This window comes from Lichenostomus cassidix, chromosome W, assembly GCF_008360975.1.
Source record: "Lichenostomus cassidix isolate B80296 chromosome W, HeHo_3.0, whole genome shotgun sequence".
In the NCBI taxonomy this organism is placed as follows: Eukaryota; Metazoa; Chordata; class Aves; order Passeriformes; family Meliphagidae; genus Lichenostomus; species Lichenostomus cassidix.
Window position 1 is genome coordinate 14,492,446 of NC_139510.1, and position 9,211 is coordinate 14,501,656.

Below are 9,211 nucleotides of genomic sequence, written 5' to 3' on the forward strand. Positions count from 1 at the left end.
GAGTGCTGGCCGCCCTAAACGGAGCTACTGCCAGAAATCTGAGTCACAGGAAGGACTTGTAAAAGCTCTCCCCTCTCATTCATAACACCATCACATACACCTAAATTGCCTATAGCATTTACAGCATTTTAATGATTCCCAAAAACTGTTTCTTTCCAGTACAAGAAAACTGTAGAGCCCTTAACATAGTTTTAGACTTAAAGAGCAAAAATTTCCCAATGACAATTATACTACCTGTGATTTAGGGTAAAATAGAAATTATTACTGTAAAAGAACTAGAAGCTGGATAATAGTAATAATATTTTTGAACTGATTTAGAGAGCCAGAGATTGGATAATGATTTACTAAGATATGCCTGCTGCAATCCATTTATTATTCACTTAATGAATTTGTGCCTACCTGGTGAGAAAGATTCTCTGAGCTTTTGCCCCCCTTCCACCAGCACAGGTGCCTGTCTGTGGCTTCCAGGGCTGAAGGCTGAACTCTTAATTCAAATTCAAATTGTAGGTAACAGCTCTGGCCTGATGGCTTATCAGCTAAGCATGCATTTGAAACCAGCACAGAAACCCCTGAATCATCCCATGAAGGACCTTCACCCTGGAGGGGGCTTTGGGGGTTTCCAAAGACCACCAGGATATACGGAGCATGTGTGGTGCACATGCTAATGATATTAATGACTTCTGAGAAATTATTTGTATAACCACTCCTATCCTGAAGAATGTAATTAATATTCATGATTTTACCTATAACTCTGTGTCTTTGGGGTACTGAGGTATGTGTGTTTGGTGGAAACAATTCCCCACACATCCAGTGCACTGAATAAAGCAAATACCCACTTGTCTGACTTGGTCTCTGAAGTGTCTCTGAGCTCGATTGGGGCAAATCAAACTGGCACCCCAGATGGGACCCTGACTCTGCTCGGCTGCCGGATCCAGGGGTAAGCAGACCTCCCAGTCGCGACCCTGAATTTTCAGGGGGAGCTCAGCTGTCCTTTGGCTCACGGCGGGAGTAGACTAAGGACCATCTGCACCAAATTAAGGTATTTGCTACTTTCAAAAGAAATGCCTGCAGGTCCGGGGTGCTAGTCCCCGAGGGTGGGTTGAGACTGGGTCTCCCGAAATTAGTCCCGGGCAAGGGGTTGGACCCCGCTGTCAAGAAAAGGTACTTTTAAAGGGTTGGACCCCGGGGTTGGACCCCGCTCTAGTGAAAGGTACCTTTAAGGGGTTGGACTCCACTGTACTACATCACCATACTGTGATTTTTGTTCTGTCTGTCATTATTTTGTTACTGTGTTACTGTCATTATTTTGTTACTGTGTGAGTGTGAATGAATGAGACGTGTCACCGACACGAAGCGATAGTGGAGCTCTATCTGCGTTTCCGTTCTCTGGTGACAGAAACGGCCAGAGAAAAGCGAAGTGACTGGCAAAGAGTGAATGAGTATAAGTCTTATATAAACCGTTGGTTTGGAGTATCTGGAGGGGGGGCTGATTATATTATTGAAGGGAAAGATTTTAGCTGCTGAATTGAAAACACTCAGACCCCAACACCTTTCTAATATTGCTCTATTTGATTTTGCCTTTAAAATTCTGTGTTTTGTGTGTGGAAACCATTGTGAAACTTAAACTTAGTGCACGTGTATTAATTGTGAGAGGAAGTGATATTGTCTATTTGCTCGAGTGCTTCTGAAATTTTTAATGTGTGTGCATGTACTTTGTGTGCAAAATTTTACCTGTGTTAATTTGTATTTTTGCCAGCATATAAATTTATGCGGGGACGCCCGCGAGATAAAAATAACTAATTGAATCCAATAAGTACCTCTTTAGAACTCCTGTGTGTAGCTGCTGAAACATGGTTGTATAGAATGTTTTAGTAGATAGAGCTTGCAAGTAAATAGAGTAAAAAAGAAGGAAAAAGAAGGAAGAAAGGAGAAGTATTTCAAGACCCTCCCCCATCTTGCCTAAAAATTTTGGCAGCTGACCCAGGGCGAGCTGCAATTCCCTGTATCCTCCCCTTTCGGAGCTGCGGGAGCAAGCGCAGAGGTGCGGGGCTGGATGCACAGGCTGGGGGCCTGTGGGGAGGTGCGGAGCCGAGCTGGAGCTGTGGGACAGCTGTGAGCTCAGCACCAGGCAGTCCCTGACCCTGCCAGCCCCTGGGGCAGGGCGGCGGTGGGACACACCGATCACCTGTGGTGCTGCAGGCCTTGCCTGCTGAGAGCCTAGGAGGGGGAAGGGCTGTGTTTGGATACTGCAGAGGGAATGTTTAGAAATGTGGATTGTCTGTTAAGAGTTCTGTCTGGGTCACCACAATGACTTTGTGGGACAATGAGCACCCCCAGGCAGTAGTACGGGTGGGGGCTGGAGGAAGGGCTGAATAAGCCCTGAAGAAACTGGTTAGAAAGATACTGCAAATGTATGAAAGAAAGGATAAAAGAAGGCAAAAGCAAAAGTGATGCCAAAGAGACACTGAAAGCAAAAATATCTGTAGAAAAAATATACCAAATTTTGTAATTAACTATTTCAAAGTTAAAATCTCCTGCCTGGGTTACTCTGAGTTCTTGTTTTGGTTTTTTTGAACAAAGGTTTGCTCGAATGCTTTTAATTCAAATTCTTTACCCTTCAAGCAGCCAGCCAAATTGCCTTAGAGAAAATGCAAATTAACCGCTGCAGAAAAAAAAAAATTTAGAACTGCTGAGGAGAAGGTGGAGACAAGGTGTGTCTCTGAGCCACTGTCTGGGCTGTTCAAGCAGCCAAGAACGTGACAATGTGTGCTTAATTCAAGTCCCCAAGGGGTTTCAGTCCTCTCTGTATGGTTTGTTGACATGGCAAGTAACTTTTGCAGAAAGTGTTCTTCCCCATGCTTTGAGAATTTGACAGCCACTTTTGGAGAACACGGTGGCCTGATGCTAATTTTATAAGTTACCAAATCCAGTGGCTGGCAGCTGTTCACTGTCTCAGAATGTAGCCAGAGGCTGGCCGCACTGTCTGCAAAAGTTGTGCAGCCTGGGCTCTGATAGTAAATGAAGCCCAAGAGCTGACAATAGGAACATGTCTCATAAGTTTCACACCAAGCTAAAGATTTATTAACTCAAAAGGCATCTGAGTAGATGACCAGCACAGTTATTGTACTGCGAATCTTGTTTAGTAAAACAAGAGTATTTAAGAAAAAAAAACCACCAAAAAACAAGGGGTTTGACTCAGCCTCCTTGAAGAAGTTGAAAAAAACCCATGACTGCACAGCATTCAGGTGATAAATCTCCAGACCCAGGCTAGGGAAGATTCACGAAGCACTCCCTGGTCTGGGGAGAAAATGTATTTAGTAGTGAGTCTTCAAAAGTACTAGAAGAGTAACAACTTGAAAAATTCACTATCATTAATGAAAGAAAGTTAAAATAAGTAAAACATTGCCTCTCATATAGTCAGCTCGAGCAGCAGAGCTGTAAGTGCTTATAAAATCCTGCGAAGTATATCAAGACAAAATAGTGAATATTTTTACTAATTCTAAATATGCATATAGAGTAATACATGCATTTAAGAAATTATAAGGGGAAAAAAAGAAGTTTATTAACCTGCAAGAGTAAAACATTAATCCATAAAATCTTAATTTCTCACTTATTAAAAACTTGATTTGTATAAGAATTTCCAATGGGGAGTTGAAAGAGGCAAGAATTCATCCTTCTCCCACTCTAACATGTGTTATCACTGTGCAAGTTTGTTTTAACATCCTTCAGTGTGTCCTCATCAGATAAAAAGCTGTGTCCAGATGTGAGACAAGGAGCTACTCAAGCCACAGAAGCAAAAGAACTGCTGACTTCCCTCATGACTGTGAGATCTACGGCCAGAGACTCCTCTCCAATGTGAAACTCCAGACAAAGAGGATACAAAAGAACCATATTGGACAATATAATATACAGTAAATCGATTAAAAGCTGCAACACCAAAATGAAACACATTAAATGGTTTTGTTTTGTGTATTTCCAGAACAGTGTTATCCACAGTCAGCTATCCTAGCAAAACCTTGTAATAATTGTAATGGCAAGTATGGCTTCAGATGCAAAGGGCTAAGTAAGCCAGAAAAAAAAAAAAAGAAAGCTATATGAGCTTAAATCTAAATTTGTGAAATTGAAATATAACAATAACAAAATAATTTCATTTTAAAATGAAAAGGTTTCAAAAGGATGGCTGGCTATTCTACTAAGTATTTATAACTGTTGCTGTTTAATGCATATTTGTTTGTCCAGTGTTTAAGAATGCTAAGCCCCACAAAAGGAAAATACTGCCTTTGAAAAATCACTAAAAGTCATAGACCAATCTGCCAGGCTTTGGGCTCTGCAATTTAAAAGATAATTTTAAATTTAAAATAGCAGTTAAAAGTGCCATTTTTCAGTAGCACATTTGAAGTCCTAGAAAAAGCTCGCAAAATCATATAAAAAGATCCTAAACGTCTGTTGATTTATGCGAGTGGCTAATATTTGTGAGCATATTTTTTCTGTAAATTGAAAGATAATCTAGATTTACGGAGAGTAAAACAAAAGACTGAAAAGGAGAGAAAAGATAGCCTAATGGATCACAAGCAAAAAACTAACAGTATGAGAGTCTTAGTCAGTTATCCTTTATGCTTTCCTCTTTCCCTTCTGCTCTGTTTGCTAGAAATTCTACCAAGGTGAGGAAGAAAAGTACCCCATTTTACAAGCAAGAAAAGCTATCAGTGGTCCTGATCACTATCTGGAGCCATGATGTGAGCTGCCAAAACTGGAAAATTAGTGTCTCTGCAACACTTCAAAATGCCTGTGTGTGTGCTGTGTGGGGAAGGGACAGGTCAGGCCTTGCCCGGTGAGACAGTGAACTGCTCCTTACCTCACCCCCCAGAGCATCCCAGCCCTGCAGTGAGGTCCAGCCATGCACACAGCAGAGGCAGTGCTGCACAGAGCTCCAAGCCCAGCCCTGTAGTGGAGCCAGCCATGCACACAGCAGAGGCAGTGCCCAATTCTCCCCATCCCTGACTCCAAAGAAACCTGCTAGGGGATGGAAGGCCCAAGAAAGCCAAAAGAATTAACATTCCTCTTAGAATTTCTATAGATTCTGTCTTTCTTCTTTTTCTTCAAAATAACCGCTCAACCAGTATCTCTCCACATTAGTGTTGTTCCTCAACTAACAAAGCTTACTCCGAACTTTAGTATAAAAGTATATAAACCCACCAATTTTCAGTTTTGCCAGGTAGTTTATACCCTGGCAAGTAAGTAAACTAAAGAAGAACCTTTCTACCATTGTAGAGGCCATAATGAATGCCACTGCAGATGCCATAAAAACACAGCAAATCAAGATAAAGAGCATCTCACAAATTAACTATAGATTTGCTGTATGCCGAAAGAGAAAGAGTATGTACAGTTATAAATACAAGCTGTTGCAATTACGTTAATCCTAACTTAAAAATGTATGTAATAGTTATTTGTGTTATTGCATTGTTATTTACTGTCTGCAATAGTAGTTATTGTGGTATAATATTATGTACTTACAACTGTGATGCTTATATTCAATGGCAAAAGTATAAACTTAGATATAAAATAGAGACAGGTATTTACTTTCATGACATACAAGACTTGTAAAGAATTACAAATTTCAAAAGAAAAGGGGGGATTGAGAAAGATTCTCTGAGCTTTTGCCCCCCTTCCACCAGCACAGGTGCCTGTCTGTGGCTTCCAGGGCTGAAGGCTGAACTCTTAATTCAAATTCAAATTGTAGGTAACAGCTCTGGCCTGATGGCTTATCAGCTAAGCATGCATTTGAAACCAGCACAGAAACCCCTGAATCATCCCATGAAGGACCTTCACCCTGGAGGGGGCTTTGGGGGTCTCCAAAGACCACCAGGATATATGGAGCATGCGTGGTGCACATGCTAATGATATTAATGACTTCTGAGAAATTATTTGTATAACCACTCCTATCCTGAAGAATGCAATTAATATTCATGATTTTACCTATAACTCTGTGTCTTTGGGGTACTGAGGTATGTGTGTTTGGTGGAAACAATTCCCCATACATCCGGTGCACAAAATAAAGCAAATACCCACTTGTCTGACTTGGTCTCTGAAGTGTCTCTGAGCTCGATTGGGGCGAATCACTGGTATCGGGGAGGATGGAGAGAAGAGAGCCAAATAATTGAGAGAAACCACCAAGTGTAACTGAGCATCCCGCCCTTGGACCCCAGGACCAGTACAAGTTGGCTCTCAGGCTTGGACGTTGACCAAGAACCAAGGGAGCATGCGCAAGGGAACAGGGTGAACAGTTCATCGTGATGAAGACTATGGATCATGTAGTAATCAATCATTTGGGACCCTTGCCCACAATTAATCTGGGACACTGTGCTTGCGCAGGCATGTTTAAATGAACTTTGAACTCATTATAATACAAAGCAAAGATAGATAATGAATATGTATAGGGGCTTTGTCTAACTTTATGCATATGTAATCTGTAACCTAATATAAGCCTAGTGAAGTGCTGCTGAGGGTGTGCATGGTTTTGGAGGGGCTACCCCCCATGCACCCCAGCTGGAATAAACACATACCTACTTCATAACTATCTGAGTTGTGGAGTCTATTCCGTGCTTCATTTGGCACCCCAGGTGGACAAGATTTGCCTGGCTGCAGGATCAACTGAGGGGCTGACATCCTAGGCACGCCTCGGGATTTTCCTGGAGGACCTCTGCTCCTCGGCCGCTCACTGCGGGGGCAAACAACGACCACTTGCTGCAGCGGAGAAACAGTATGTGTTTTGGGTATAGGGAAGCCTGTAAGGCATATACACATGGCTAGGGCTGCTGGTAAGACACAGAGAGACGTCCTGTGCGCAGCGTTGTCCCTGAGTGGTGAGCTTGCAAGCGACTGGTTAGGGCTGGCTAAGGGAAATCGGCAAAGTAATTCGTCGTCCTTAGCTGGCAGGGGGGGATTCACTGTCCGGTAGAGTGGCCGCGAGCGATTCTGGTGGTGGATCGTGTGGATCCCTAAGGAAACTAGTTTGAAAGAGAACTAGTTTGAAGTATTGTTAACACCGGTGTTGTGTACGTGTGTGGGGTGCAGATTAGTCTGCACGAGCAAATAAGAAATTGATTAAGTGCGAGGCAAGTGGTCTAATAGAAGTGACAATTTGGGTATAGTTGTGAATTATTAGCTTTGGTGTATGAGTGTGGGTTTTTTGGAATTTTTGTTGTACTTTGTTGTTGTGGTCGTAAAAGCGCTTGTTGCGTTGTATTACGTGTTTATTGTTGTGTTAAGGTGAGTGAGTGTATGCAGTTGTTTGAAATTGTTGTAGTAAGTGAATAAAGAGAAACTTTACCACGGCCAGTTAGAGACATTTTTTCGGTGATTATATCAAAAGAGCATAGCTGTGCCACAGTATGGTTAGTAGGTTTTAACACGGTGTCGGGTTTGCAGGCTTGCGGAGTTAAGACATACTATTTTTTATCGACCTGTCAGAAAGCAACTGCGCAGGTTGTAAAGAGAATAAGTTGGTGCATTATAAAAGTTTTGTGTGGACAAAATTACCAAGTTTTTTTTAAGCAGTGGAATCTTAGAAAATATTGGGAATATTGAGTTAATTTACTTAGTGCAAACAGGAGCATATAAAGAGTGGTTGCCTTTTTATTTCTTTTCTTTTTCTTTCCTCTTCCTCCCTCTCAGTAATTAATCTTGATTTTTATTTTTTTTTCTTTCTCTCTCTCTCATACTAGCTTGGCTTTGAGTGAAATTAATGAGATGCTTGTCTGATGCCAAAAAAAAATACCTTTCTGTTTTGAATGTAAAAATAATTACTGTAAGCTTTGGGCATTGTGTGAATGTGCTGTGACAGAGCAGTCAGAAGCAGCTGTTATTGCCTTAGTGTGTGGAAAGAGTCATTTAGTTCCTGAAACCTGATTAGCGCAAGAGGAAAATTGGAAAAAAAAAGAGAAAAAAGCAGAAAAAACCAAAAAAAAAATCCAGTAAGTCAGTGTGAAAAGAGGTTTGCCTAGAAAAGAGATTGAACCAAGAGAAGGAAATAGATAAGATGGGAACTGGGCAAAGCAAAGAAGTTCCTAAAACAACTCCACCTGGCTGTGTTTTACCACATTGGAAGGAAATTGCAGGGAGTGGAGGTACAGAAGATAAAAGAACTCTTATTAAATTTTTAACTTAGTAGTGGCCTTTGTACAGGCTAGATGACAGAATTAGATGGCCTCCATATGTGTTTTTAGAATATAACACACTATTATAATTAATGTTGTTTTTTTTTAAAAAAAAGAAAATAGAACAACCAGCAAAGAAGATGAGGTCGAGAAGGAGTCATCGCAGACATGAAAGAAGACTGAAGAAGACTGGAGAACTCCACCCTAGCAGATCCACTGGTTATACTGAAGCTAGGGGAAAAAGAAATAGAATTTTTGGTGGACTCGGGGGCAACATACTCGGTTTTAAATAAAGCTTTAATGCTGGTGGGGGATGATTATATCATGGTTCAAGGGGCAACTGGCCAATCTGAAAAAGCATATTTTTGCAAACCTTTAAAGTATAAACTGGGAAAGCAATGGGGTATTCACAAGTTTTTGTACATGCCCAGATCTCCAAAAGACCTTTTGGGCAGAGATCTGTTGGAACAGTTACAAGCAACCATTTCATTCAAAGACGGGGAAATTACTCTGGAGGTAAATGATCATCAATATATTGAAGTATTAAGTTTGATGCAAACAACCACAAAAGCTGAGGGAGAAATTAGTGAAGAAATTATGAATCAAGTATTCCCTGGGGTATGGGCAACAAACATACCTGGAAGAGCTAAAAATGCACCCCCAATACAAATTAAGTTGAAAGAAGGGAAACAACCAGTCAGGGTTAAACAATACCCCCTTAAGAAAGAAGACAAGGAAGGAATTAGCCCAGTGATTGAAAACTTTTTACAGCTAGGACTATTGAGAGAGTGCAAATCTGATTTCAACACCCCCATTTTACCAGTCTGAAAACCTGATGGGTCATATCGGGTGGTACAAGATTTAAGGGCAGTAAACAAAATAACTGAGGACCTCTATCCTGTGGTGTCAAATCCCTATGCACTACTAACTGAGCTAACACCTGAACTAACCTGGTTCACTGTTTTAGATTTGAAAGACGCCTTCTTTTGCCTCCCTCTCCATGAAGCCAGCCAGAAAATATTTGTGTTTGAATGGGAAAATCCCAAAAGCGGATG